This window comes from Acomys minous (genome assembly GCF_964271855.1).
Source record: "Acomys minous genome assembly, chromosome: 7".
Taxonomy (NCBI): domain Eukaryota; kingdom Metazoa; phylum Chordata; class Mammalia; order Rodentia; family Muridae; genus Acomys; species Acomys minous.
Genome location: NC_140488.1, coordinates 90815780 through 90830928, shown reverse-complemented (window position 1 = coordinate 90830928; position 15149 = coordinate 90815780).

The window sequence follows — 15149 nt, the reverse complement described above, 5'->3', positions numbered from 1 at the left end:
TATTAGGTCTTTATATAAAAATGGTCTCCCATGAAACATCTTGTGCAAAGACACTTTATTTTTTGTTCTTGAGGTGTCTTGAATCCTCATTAAGGTTATGAGTATAGTTAGGTGTTTTTCTGAAATATTTTAACAAATTTTGTCTAGGATACTCTTTAAGGTTTCATTTGCTCTTTCAATTTCTCCTGAAATCTGAGATTCTCTAAACATAATGTAAGTAATATTTAATGTTGAATGCTTTAGTCACTCTTTGGGGATTTCTGCTAAGTGAAGGAGAGTCCATTGTGACTTTATAATGACTGATACAACCCAAAAAGATGGATAGTTTTTAAAAAATTCTATGCTGTCTTAATTCATATGGGAAAACTTCTATCCATCCTGCAAAGACATCTAACAGTACTAACTAGAGGTTAGGCCTTTGAAGAGTATCACGTGAGTAAAATTTAATTGACAGTTTTCTACTGTGAAAATGCCTCATTTCTGAACAGCATTTAACAATTGAAGTGGTTTTAGTCCTGTGCTGTTAATCATAACTTTGACAAGCCTGGCATACCAATCTTCTAATGATTCTCAGTGCTGCTTCCTTTAAAAGCCTTAAAGCCATCATGGTAGTGGTACCCTATCCTGCATCAAAGCCAATGATAACTGTTTCTTTTGCACAACAAGTCCCCTATCTAGATTATCTTTGTTTTAATTCCTGGGTTAAAGAAGAATACAGACGGTGTCATTAGCACAACTGCCCTGAATTTCTGGTTATCTTTCCTATTCCCCTCAGAAGTTTCACTACTACCATATTGATAACCCTTACACAGAATCATTACTATTTTTAAGGAATACCAATTGCATCTCTTTTGACCCCCCACTCCAGTAACAGTTGTGGACACAGAAGATGGCCTATCCACTAACAGTCATTAGAATGTTAGATATTTTCCCTCCTCCAAAATATAAGGCAGTTAATATCTAATTCCAAGTGTTTGTGCTATACTTTTTTTTTCATAAACACAGCAGGAATCTATGGGATATCTGCACTTGGTGCAGTCTTTTGCCTACTTACAAGTTTTCTAACATTTAAAGCAAATTCCCCCATATTTTTAGGTTCCATCAAGAAAACTCCCAATTATAACTACCATAATTTTGTATTGACCTTTATCTATGTCTTATTTTCTTCCCTCCTCTTAGTTGCAATTATTAAAGACAGTGAAGGCCATATCCACCAGCTTTTCCCTCCAGGAAAGTTTAAAGGTTAAAGTCAGTGTCTGGATACCAGTAATTTATTTATTTGTAGCCTCAGAATGAGTAGCCAACTTCCCACTGTAATATTCTTGGCCCAGATTACTCTCTTAAAGGAAAGAGTGATTCTTTTGTCCCAGAAATTAGAGGTCCCTTGTTAGTATTTTGGGGCCTCTGAGAAGAAGGCAGACTTCCTTGGTCATGGGACTCAAAAAGATTGTGTTTAAATAATCCATAAGTAGAAAGAATAAGGGAAAAAGTACCATAGTTTAACAGTTTCTTCTTTATAATCTGAAAAAAAGAAAAGGATAAGGACAGTCCATCAGATGTTTTATATTTAATCCAAGTAACTAGTGATTCTTCCTTGGATATGGGGGTAAGGTGAAGAATTAAACTTGCTTGTTTTATAGTAAAAACAGATTCCCTAAGTCTTTGAACCTATGAAATGAATTGATTGAAGAATGTGGGCATCTAAAGCTTGGTAATGAAAGATTGCATGGCCATAACAGCATGGGGTGAAGAAAATATTCTCAAATTGGAAGCCTAAAGTATAATATTGTCCTTCAAGTTGGTCTTTACTTTAGAAAATAGGGGAATAGCCTGTTATCTCTATTTTATTCTTCTTTAATGCAATATACCATGACCACAATTTGCCATCCCTCCAGTCCTTTCAGCCCCAGCCACAATTTCCCTCCACACCAGATTCATTACTCTTTCATTTCCCTTCAGAAAAAAGCAGGCATCTCAAGGATATCAGCTGAACACTGCAAAACAAGATGAAATAAGGCATGAGCCCTCGGGGCTGGATGAGGCAACGAAGTAGAAGAAAAGGGGTCCAAAAAGCAGGTGAGTCAGAAACACCACTGTTCATAGTCCCACAAAACACCAAGCTAGCAAATATTAAGTATTTACATAAGACATGACACAGACTCTTGCAGGCTCTGTGATTGCTGCTTCAGTCTCTGAGCTTCTATGAGCTAAGCTTAGTTGATTGTCTGGTGTCCTTGCTGGTGTCCCGGTGTCCTTGACTCTTCTGGCTCCTAAAATCCTTCCTCTTGCACTGGGCTCCCCTGTTCTCACCTAATGATCGGCTGTGGGTCTCTTCATCTGTTCCCATCACCTAATTGAGGAAGCCTCTCTTATGATGATTAGATGCTTAATGATCTATGAATCTATGAACATGGCAGAGTAACGACATGAATCATTGTTTTTTTTTTTTTTTTGTTTTTTTTTTTGTTTTTTTTTTGTTTTTTGTTTTTTTTGTCAGTTGTGTTTGGTTCTACCCAAGATCTCTGAGCCATCCAGATTCTAGTTCCTGGCTATCCAGATAGTATATGCAGTGTTGGGCATTGGCTCCCTCTTCTAGTTTGGGCCTAAGATTACAACAATCATTGGTTGGCCACTCTCCCAATTACTGGGCCACTATTGGTCCAGCACACTTTGCAAGCAGGATAGGTGTGGATCAATGGTTTTGCAGCTGATTTGATATCCCAGATCCATCATTGGAGGACTTTCCTGATTAGAGAAGACCAGTTCAGGCTTCAAACCTTCCATTACTAAGAGTCCTCACTAGGGTGCCTCCCACTGGTTCTAAGAAGTTTTCACTGCTCTGTTTCTATACTGCCCCCTAAATACTCTGCTATTCCAGGAATCTCTCCCTATATGTACTCTTAATCCCTCCTATTTCTATGCCCACCAACCCCAAGTCTACCTGCAAAATCTATGCTATTTCCTCTTTCCAAGGACACACACACACACACACACACACACACACACACAAATCGAAGTCCCCTTGTTATTTAGTCTCTCTGGGTCTATGAATTTTAGCATGAGTATCATTTACTTAACAGCAAATATCTACTTACAAGTGAATATAATTGGATGTTTGTCTTCTGGGTCTGGGTTCCCTCACTCAGGATTATTTTTTCCTACTTCTATCTATTTGCTTGCAAACTTCATAGTGTCATTTCTTTTCTAACAGATGAGTAGAATTTCACTGAGTGAATGTACCATGTTTTTATGCATTCTTTGGTTGAGGGACATCTAGGTTGTTTCCAATTTCTGGCTATCATGAATAAAGCTGCTATAAACATAATTGAGCAATTATCCTTGTTGTAGCATAAAAAGTCCTTTGCGTTTATGTCCAAAAGTTGTATACCTGGGTCTTGATGTTCATCAACTCTCAGTTTTCTGAGGAACCACCATATGGATTTCTATGTACAAGTTTGTACTTGTACCAACAATGGATGTGTGTTCCCCTTGATTCACATCCTCGTAAGCGTGAGCTCTCACTTGTGTTGTTGATCTTAGCCATTCTGACAGTGTTTCGGTAGATTCTCAAAAGAGTTTTGACTGGTGTTTCCCTGATGCTTAAGGATGTTGATGTTTCAAGTGTTTCTTAGCCATTTGAGATTCCTGTATTGAGAATTTTGTGTTTCGATTTGTACCACATTTTCAAATGGATTATTTGGTTTCCTGATGACTACTTTGAGTTCTTTATAATTTAGATATTATCCTTCTATTAAATGTAAAGTTCATGAAAAATTTCCCATCCTTTAGACTGCAGTTTTCTCTTGCTGACAGAGTCCTTTTCCTTACAGAAGACCTTTTAAGTTTCATGAGGCCTCATTTATTAATGGTATTCTGTTTATGAATTTGTCTCCTGTGCTGATGCATCCAAGGCTATTCCCTACTCTTCCTTCTATCAGGTTGTTAGTCTGATTTAATGTTGAAGTCTTTGATCTTCTTAGACTTGAGTTTTATGCAGAGTTATAAATATGGAAACTATTTGAATTCTTCTACCTGCAGACATTTAGTTAAACTAGCACCATTTACTGAAGATGCTTTTCTTTCTGGCTCCTTTATAAAAAAAAAAACAAAACAAAACAGGTGTTTATAAGTATGTGGATTTATGTCTATGTCTTTTATTCTCTTCCATTGTGGTCAACATGTCTTCATCGCAGCCAGAGTTTTCTACTCCAAAACAAAACTCCTCTCTCTAAAAGGGAAACATAAAAATTATGGACATCACAATAAGTTACTCCAAACAGAGGAAAGTAAATATTCATGTTGGTAACAACAGAGAGCAGGGCCTCAAAGACAGGAGAGGCAGTTTGCAATCTTGTTTTATGAGGTTCTAAAGAAAGAGGGACATGAACTGGTTACTAAAGGGCATAGAATGCCTTGGTTGACAGAAATAGACACATTTAAATATTTCCTACTGCGCATGTCTCTTCCAGTAATTATTTGATTTTAATAATTGCATGCACAATTTTAATGGACATAATAATAGAATATTATTACCTAGAAGATTATGTGAAGGTCAGTTTGTTTTGTTGAGCATGCACCCGAAACCACTTTAGTCATGATCTGAATTTTTTTCTTAAATAGCATTTTTTCGTATATCTTAACTATGATATTCCTTTTCTTTACTCCTCTCAGTTGCTCCCCAAGTCCCCTTCCATCCAGATCTATGCACTTTCTGTCTCTTGTTAAAAAACAGATTCCTAAGGGATAGTAATAAAAATAAAATAAAATTTAAATCAGAAAAACACAACACATTGAAATAAGGGAAAACAAGCAAAGATAAGGGAATTGCTGAGAAAATGCACATATAAAACAACTATGGAATCAGAGACTCAGTCACACATTCAGAAATCCCATAAAAGCACTGAATTGAAAGGTATAATATATACACAGGAAGCCTACAGAAATAAAAGAGGGAATATATACATGAGTACATAAATAAAATTTAAAAAATAATAAAATTAAAAAATTAAAAGTTATAATGCAACATTATGAGTAAGGAACATCCAGTGATGCAATTGAGCTCATTTTCTGATCACCATCTAGTGCAGGGCATGCAGCTTACCCTGAAAACTAGTTTACTTCCATAGTGAGACTCCATTGGAGAAAACTAGGTATCATGTGCATGTGGTTATCAATTGCAGATAATTTCTTGGTTAAGGATATGGGAATGTGTATACTTCTCCTTTCAGTTCTCAGACTCCATCTGGTGCAGACTTGTGCAGGCCATGGCCATGTTGGCTCATTATCTTAGAGTGCATATATGCTTCTGTCTTCTTGGTTTACAGTATTTCCATAGGACCACTGGTTTCTGGTGGTGTCATATAGTTCTGAGTTTTGTTGCTTGTGTTCTTGTGCTGGCCTCTAGCCATATGGTTGTCTCTGGTAATAGTAGACCAGGAGATTTCTCCGATGGGTATCTGTGTCCTAGGTGGGCTAGGCAGTTCAGGAGCAGGCAAAGAGACCTCCAAGCCCAAAGGCTGCTTGCTAGAGCTCCCCGGAGTCCTCCTCAGGATTTCAGAGACTGGGTATTGGAGCCTGCTTCCTGCTCAGGTCTGAAGGGTTCACTGTCTGTGTCCTAGTTGTGTCATGCAGGACAGAAATGCACTGATAGCACTCCAAACCAAAAGCTGCTCAGGTGCCCTCAGGCCTTCTCAGTATGGTGGACAATGCATTTGGTGGCCTGCACTGAACCTACCTCTGCTATTTCACTGTCTCTGACCCAGATATTCCAGGCCAGTAAGGAGTGGATAGAGAAAGATCCAAACCCAAATCTGCTCAATTGTCTCAAATGCCTCCTCTACTTGTTTTCTGGCTGTACCTTGGATGAACCAGTCTGGTGATGAGAGGAAAAAGATTTATCCAAGCCCAAAGCTGCCATCTACAGGTTAAAATCTCAGATGTTATGGAATAGTTTCCTAATACAGCAATGCTTTCATAACAGCACTGGTTTAGAAAAATTTTTCTTCTTCAATATATGAATTAATTGAATTAACTCCTTTGAAGAATACTAGTCATAACTAGAGTTATTGAGTTGAATTTTCATAGTACTACCTGTTTTTATTGAGTAAAGATTACAATAAACCTTAAAACAGAGATCTCTCTGTGAAGAAAATATTTGCAGCCAGATATAGTATACTCAGAAGTCTATAAAGGAAACTAGGTGGTCGAGAGATTCTATTCTCACCCAAAGATACACTGAGATTTGACTTGTAGACAAAATTGATTTTCTAGATTTAGCCAAATAAGACAGGGGGGAAAATGTCAAAATCATGATGTAAACTTGGATTGATTACTAACATATCAATAAAGTAGCCATCTTTTCTTCTCCTTTAGAATAAACACAATAAATCCTTCTGTAGGCTATGAACAATATGGCAATGATGAATTTACATGGATCTTTAAACTTCTCTATTGTACACCAAGAGTAAATATAAGACTTAAGATTAAATGGACACATAACAACAATCTTATTCCCCTCTAGCTATTGTTTTGTTTTAGAAGACATATTATTCTTCAGATCATATTTAGACCTATCACCTAATATTTGAAGGATGCTTAAATATGAGTATATCATCAAGATGTGTATGATACAAGAAATACTGGTATTACTACATTATGGGAAGATATTAATATTATCACATACTAGTCTTACAAAAATTCAGAGGAAAAAGTGCAAAAATCTAACAAAGTACAAAAGATACCTGAGATTCATATTATAAGTTTTGTTCCATGAAAGTGAGCACTTGTTATTTAATGTTGAAATGAGAAAATTAATGAAGGAGATACAAGATCGTGACACCCAGTGTGCATGGTATCTGAAAAGATGGAAAGCAGTGGGAGCAAAGAAACTGACAGGCCTTTTGATGGACCACAAACCCACAACATCTGTGTTTCTCACGTGAATCAAGAGCCTATGGTGTGGGAAGCTTGCAGGTCTAACTTCAACTCTCCAATAAAAAGACACATACTAACAAATGATGCATAAACAGGACCCAGATTCTGCTGCAAAGAAGAAACACATCTCAGCCACAAATATAAACATTACCTGAGAGTAAAAGGCTGGAAAAAGTCTTCCAAGCAAACAGACTCAAGAAGCAAGTTGTACTAGCTATCCTAATGTCTAATAAAATAATTTTTTCAATTGAAATTAATCAAAAGAGATGAGGAAGGTCGCCCACATTCATAAAGGAGACAACTAAGGTTTAAGTCACACATTGAACTCTATACACTAATAATGGGAGACTTCAACATCCCACTCTCTCCAATGTACAGATCATCAAGACAGAAACTGAATGGAGAAATAAATAAACTAACAAAGGCCATGAAGCAAATGGACCTAACAGATATCTACAGAAAATTTCACCCAAACACAAAGGAATATATCTTATTTTTAGCACCTCAGGGAGCCTTCTGCAAATTTGACAAAGCAAACTTCAACAGATACAAGAAAATAGAAATAATAGAAATAATCCTATGTTCATTATTAGACCACTATGGACTAAAGCTGAACTTAAAAAACAATAGAAATAACGAAATAACGAAATAACGAAAAGCCTACAGACTTGTGGAAACTGAACATGCTTCATCCCAGTTATGCAGGGGTGGTTCAATATTTGGAAATCCATCAATGTGATCCACCATATAAACAAAATGAAAGAAAAAAATCAGATGATCATCTTCTTAGATGCGAAAAAAGCATTTGACAAAATCCAACACCCATTCATGTCAAAAGTTTTGGAGAGATCAGGGATAAAAGGCATATACCTAAACATAATGAAGGCAGTACACATCAAGCCTATAGCAAATATCAAACTAAATAGAAAGAAAGGTAAATTAATCCACTGAAATCAAGGACAAGAAAAGGCTGTATGTCTTCAAAATAGTACTGGAAGTTCTAGCTAGAGAAATGAGACATCAAAGAGAGATCAAGGAGATACAAATTGGAAAAGAAGAAGTTAGAATATCATGATTCATGGATGGCATGAAGTTATACATAAGTGAGCACAAAAAGTCTACCAAGAAACCCCTACAGCTGATAAACACTTTCAAAAACGTGATTGGATACAAAATCAACTCAAAAAAATATCAGTAGCCTACCTGTATACAAAAGACAAGCAGGTTGAAAAAGAAACTAAGGAAACAACACCATTCACCGTAGCCACAAAAATCTCATAGAATATCTTGGTAATCAAGTGAATGAAGGACTTTTATAAAAAAAAGCTTCAAGTCTCTGAAGAAAGAAATTGAAGAAAATATTAGATGATGGAAAAATCTCCTATACTCATGGATTGGGAGGATCTACAGAATAAAAGTGGCCATCTTACCAAATTAAATGCAATTCCCATCAAAATGCCAACACAATTCTTTATAGACCTTGAAAGAACAATTCTCAAATTCATATGGAGTAACAAACAAACAAACAAACCATCAAAAGAAAAGCTAAAAATAATGATATATAAAAAGAGATCTTCTGGAGGTCTCTCCATCCCTTTTTTCAAGCTGTACTATAGAGCAACAGTAATAAAAAATGCATGTCACTTTCATAGATACTGACTGGTGGTTGAATAGAATGGAATTAAAGTCCCAGATATTAACCCACGCAGCTATTATCTCCAAAACCATGCAATGGAAAGCAAACGACATCTTTAACAAATGGTCCTAGTCTAACTGAATGTCCACATGTAAAAAAAAGGTAAATCAATCCATATTTATCACTCTGTACAAAACTCAACTCCAAGTGGATAAAAGAACTCAACACAAAACCGGACACACTAGATATTTTAGAAGAAAAAGTATGGAAGAGCCTTGAACTCATGGGCACAGATGACAACTTCCTGAACATAACACCAATAACTCAGGCTCTAAGATCAACAATTAATAAATAGGACACCATGAAACTGAAAATCTTCTGTAAGGCAAAGCCCACTGTCAATAGAACAAAATGACAGCAAATAGACTGCGAGAAGATCTTCACTAATCCTACATCCAACTGAGGTCTACTATCCAAAATTTATGAAGAACTTAAGAAACTAACCACCACCAAAGAAAATAATCCAATTAAAAATGAGGTATGGAGCTAAACAGAGAACTAGTAACAGATGAATATCAAATGGCTGGGAAACACTTAAAACAATGCTCATAGTCCTTAGTCAAAAAGTAAATGCAAATCAAAACAACCTTGAGATTCCTCCTTACACCCTCCAGAATGGTTATGATCAAAAACTCAAGTGAGACACATGCTGGCGAGGATTTAGAGAAAGGAGACATTTTTCAACTAAGTTCATAGCAGCTTTATACATAATAGCAAGAATCTAGAAACAGCCTAGATGTTCCTCAACCAAATAAGAGATAAAGAAACAGTGGTATATTTACGCAATGGGATACTACTTAACTATTAAAATCAAGGAAATCCATTTGCAAGTATTTCGTTAAGTATTTTTGCATCAATGTTCATAAGAGAAATTGGTCTGAAATTCTCTTTTTTGTTGTTGTTGTTGTTGAGTCTTTCTATGGTTTAAGTATCAAGGTGACTGTGGCCTTATAGAATGAGTTTGGTAATGTTTCTTCTGTTTCTATTTTATGGAATAGTTTAAAGAGAATTGGTATTAGCTCTTCTCTGAAGGTCTGGTAGAATTTTGTGCTGAATCCATTTCATTCTGGGCTTCTTCTTGTTGTTGTTGTTGTTGTTGTTGTTGTTAGAATTTTGATGACTGCCTCTATTTCCTTAGGTGTGATAAGATTATTCAATTTGTCTACCTGATCTTTATTCACTTTTGGTAGTTTGTTACTACCAAGATAATTGTCCATTTCACTTAGGTTTTCAAATTTTGTCACATATAGGCTTTTGAAGTAAGACCTGAAGTTTCTCCTGATTTTCTCAATGTCTATTGTTATGTCTCCTTTTTCACTTCTGATTTTGTTGATTTGAATACTCTCCCTCTGCCTTTTAGTTACTTTGGATAAAGGTTGATTTTCTCAAAGAATCAGCTCTTGGTTTTTGAATTGTTTTCTTTGTTTCCAATTTATTGATTTTATCCCTAATTTTGATGATTTCCAACCATGTATTCCTCTTGGGTGTGTCTGCTTCTTTTAGTCCTAGAACTTTCATGTGTGCTATTAAGTTACTAGTATGGGATCTCTCCAGTTTCTTTAAAGGAACTTAGTGCTATGAACATTCCTCTTAGCAATGCTTTCATTGTGTCCCATAATTTGGGGTATGTTGTACCTTCAGTTTCATTGAATTCTAGGAAATTTTTAATTTATCTTTTTACTTCATCCCTTACCCAAATGTCACTGAGGAGGGAGTTCAGTTTCCATGAGTTTGTAGGCTTTTAGTTGTTTCTTTGATTTTTGAGTTCCAGTTTGAATCTATGGTGGTCTGATTAGATGCAAGGAGCTATTTCAATTTTCTTGTATCTGTTGAGGATTTCGTTGTGACCTGTCACCTGGTGAGTTCCACAGTGTGAAGAGTAGAGACTACTTTGGATATGTATGGTGGCTTCAGAAATTTGATCACTTCCCCCTGGCAGGACAGCCTTGCCAGGCTACAGAGGAAGAGCTTACATGTAGTAGAGATGAGACTTGATTGGCTGAGGAGGAGGGCTACCATTTCTGAGGACTAGGGGAGGGAGGGGGAGGAGATGACAGAGGGAGCAAGAATTGGAAGGGGATGAGGGAGGGGATGTGAAGAATTCAAACTGCAGAACAAGCAGGTAACTTATATTGTTAATCCTACAATATGGGAATAACTCTAAGACTGGCTGAGACATGAATGTCTAGGCATAGACAATGCTTCATGTTAGCTAGAGAAACCCTATGAGTTATTATTAGATGCCATTTTTCTTATGGCATGAACAAAGATATATAGATGTCTTTTTTTCCTGCTCATTTGTTCTATACATCCTGCATTTTATACATTTATAATTTGAGGCCTACATAGTACTTGTGATAAATTGTATGTTTTCAGAACAAAAGAACCAGCCACTGATATTAGGTCAGAATTGATAAGATTCATTCCTCTCAGCATGCTAGACACTGACTTCCTGCATCCTTCAGGTTCCAGCACCATGTGCTTCAGATCCTGTTCCTCACCAGAAGAAGACAGCTCCCAGGACACCTTTTAAGAAAGCTTCCAATCTCAATTGGTCCAGCATTTCATCCTTTCCCACACAAGACTCTAATTGAGCCTGGAATCTGGACCACAAATGCTATTCCTGGCTTGTTTAACCATTTCCTCAATTTTATTTGTGCCCATACAAAGGTATTAGTAGTCCCAAATCAGCTGGAAGAAACTTTAAGACAATGATACCCCATTTCTATTAAGGGGGTTGGGTAGGTTTTTGGTTGCTTTCTTGGGCTATAGTGGATTATTTTCAATGGGAATTAGTTACAGCCGTTGTTGGTCTTATTTGGAGAGAAAACAAGGTTGGACTGAGGGATCTCTCTTTTTTTTATCTCCCATTCTGAGGTTTGGAGATAGGGGTTGAAAAGAAAGAAGGGGGAATATAGAAATATACAGGGATAGTAGAACAAAAAGTGGATTAGTGACTTTACCCCTCAACTTAATGCCTCAATTGTCACTCACACGGTTATTTTTAACACACTGGTATAGAATTTTGTATATAGATGCAAAATAAGTGTAATTCTAGGTAAAGTGGTATAGAATTCAAATGTAAGATTATTCTTCACAAACATATATATTCATATGTGCCTTGGTCCTGCTGTGTAGGGAAGGTCTTGCTTTCTTGGTATCCTCCATTCCCATTGGTTTTTACAAATTTTCTGCCTTCTCTTCTCCAAGGAGCCCTGATTCCTGAAAGGACAGATTTGATAGAGACATCCCATTTGAGACTTAGTAGTTCAAAAGCCTCCAAGTTAGTAGTCTTATTTCAAAGTAAAACATAAAAAATCAAGAGTGAAGACTTTCATGTCCCGTGAAGACTTACCAGGAAAATGGGACAGAGGGGAAGACTTCCTGTTGGGACTCTAGATGAGAGAAGCAAGGGAGATTAGGTAAATAGAAGGATCTGGAGGGTCCTAGAAACCTACAAGTAGAACATTATGATGGGCGGATCGGGGGTCAGGGTTCCTGCTCAAACTATGGCACCAGCCAAGGACAATACATGCAGTAAATTCGAACCCCACCCAAATCTACCCAATGGACAGGACATTCTCCACAGTTGAGTGGAGAGTGAGGTCTGACTTTCACATGAACTCTGGTGCCCCATATTTGACCACATTTCCTACATGGGGAGGCTTGGTGGCACTCAGAGGAAGGATAACAGGCTACCAAGAAGATACTTGATACCCTATGAGCATATACAGAGGGAGGAGCCCCTCCTCAGTCACAGTCACAGGAGAGGGGAGTAAGAGAAAAATGGGAGGGAGGGAGGGAGAAATGGGAGGTTACAAGGGATGGGATAACAATTGTGATGTAATATGAATACATTAATAAAATATATTAAAAATAAAATAAATAGAAAAAAACCTTCACATTCTCTAGCCAACATACCATTAGCAATTTGATAGCTACTGATAGATGAAGAATTGGTTTTCTCTAAGACTGTAGCCTCTGGTAAGTCTATCTGGCCTTTATGGAGAGCCTCAAAGTCAAGAATAATATGTGGATAGCATACTTTGCACTGAATAATTTTAAAAGAAACAAAAGAAGACACAAATTTGAGTGGGAATAGAAAAGGGGGTGAATCAAAATGTACTCTATTCTGAAGGAACTAAATTGTTTTTTAACTTGTTTTCCAATTTAATATTTATTTTCTATTCTCTCTTTGTTTCAGTTCAGCCTAATAGTTAATTTTAAAATTATAGCCTTTGAGAACGTGTTTTCATATCTCAACTACAATTTTAGCTTAAATTTGATGCCTGTTAGATTTCAGGACCCCACCCGCCCCCAATGTTTTTCTACAGCATTTGGAATCTCCAACTGCAAAAATGTAAATATAAAATTTAAAGTCTATGTGTATGCCACTAGGTGGTGTTAACACTACATGTTAGATGTACTGTTAATATGGCTCAATCATACTAACATCCAAAGTTTACCTGAAAACCAGGGAACAGTTACAGTTTTTAGTTTTTGTTGTTGGTTTTGTTTTGTTTCTGTCATGACTGATGAGGTTGGGGAAATGCTAACTTGCATCATATTATACCTGATTTTAATATTAGTTATGATGCTTGTGAATCAGTTCAATCTGTGATCTTGAAGAGGAATGGCTCTCATGTACTACAAATCATACTGATGCAGATGAAGTGGTAATTATATTTGATCAATTCCGAAGGGATAGAGTGATAAAAATCAGAACAGCCCAGGAAGTCTCAAGTATACTGGGAAGATAGTAAGACAATGCAGCCTGGACTGTATTTCTATATTTCATACTTACATTTCTGAATTTCAAATAATTAAAATTTAGGAAGGAAAATATTCAAAACTGGGGTTGGGCATTTAGCTCAGTGGTAGAGTGCCTGCCTAGCAAGCGCAAAGCCATGGGCTTGGTCTTCAGCTCAGAAAAAAATAAGAAAATATTAAAACCCATATTTTCTGGAAATACTATAACCAATGAAGGCATGATCACACAACAGCTGGGTACCTTCCATAAGCCTAAAAAAGAGTGAGCCTTTTAATGTTCTATCACACATTGGGCCAGGCCTTGGATCCTACCCTTCCCTGCAGATGAACTATTTGCTGTTGGATTCTGGGGAGGTACACACATTTTCTTCATAATGTACCTTATAAGAGCCCTCCAGGCTCCAAGGGATAGTTCAAAACTCATGGTCATGCAAACAATCCTGTTTAAACTCTGTGAAACTCAAAACAAAATGATGTGAATATGGAATGGGGACTTGTAAGGAGGCAGAGTATAGTAGACATAGAAGTAGTATGAGAGTCACTGTAATTTTCAATAATCAGATTGTACTATATACATGTATGAAATTGTAAAAGAACAAATTTAGTACAAGTTATTTAGAAAACACAAAACAATGAGGAGTTACATAGCTCACTGAGTAATTGTTTTTCACAGCATGTGTGATGCCCTTGATTTGCTCTCAGGAATCATTAGAGAAGAGGAAAGAAAAAGAAGCAATGAAAAAGATTGAACATTTGTTATTGTCTTATGTTAAAAATTTACCACTTTAGTATTGACAATGTTGGAACAATGCTACCGTGTAATATATGGAAAGGATTAGAAGCTATAGGATTATAAAATGCAACATCATATTTTCTACTTGGAAGATGTGCCCAAGCTATCTCAGTTATATATAGTCTGAAAAGACTAAATTTAGTAACTGAGACTTATGTTTTCATATTTCTTCTTTTCTTGACTCATTTATATTAATTTTTGTTGAATATTCTGAATAAGTGTATTACTAAACCTGGCATTAGAGGAACTGATTCAAGATATAGGAATATAACTATTTCATTTTTAAATTTGAATTATCTTTAAAAACAGTAATTTGAGACAAAGAGATCCTGGTTATTTGCAAATATATTTAAGTCTCATTGTGCCATTCAATAATAAAAAATTACCTAGTTATATAAACAATAATCTAATAACATTAATAAGTCATGGAATCAATCTATATAATGTTGGATTGCAGTTTTTCTTTCATAGTTTTAGTTAGCACATGATTTTCTTTTGAGTGTGGCTTTTTATACATGTTTACAGTTTTAATTTTGAAATAATTTGAAATTATTGAAAAACAATAAATAATTCTTTATGCATTATTTTTCTTATTTTTAAATTTCCCTGATTTTTGTCCTGAAATTTTAAAACAGAACATCAGGAAAAAGGTACAAGATTTGTGTGTCTAGACCAATTTTTGATAGTGTAATTTTTATTTGTAATTATTAATTTTACACCTCTCAGGTAATATACAAATTTTCATCCAAAACATAAGTATTGAAAACTACAAATAAAAGATCCTGTGGTATCTCCAATGGGCTTTTTTGGTTAAATATCTGTAGTTGTTTGTATTTGAAGGCCTCAATAATGAAACCATTTTGGATTTCAGGTAGGTACTACATTGCTAGCTGGTATCATTATAAGAGAAAAGCAAAGGAAATTTGGATACATATTTACAGACAGATGGTAATATAA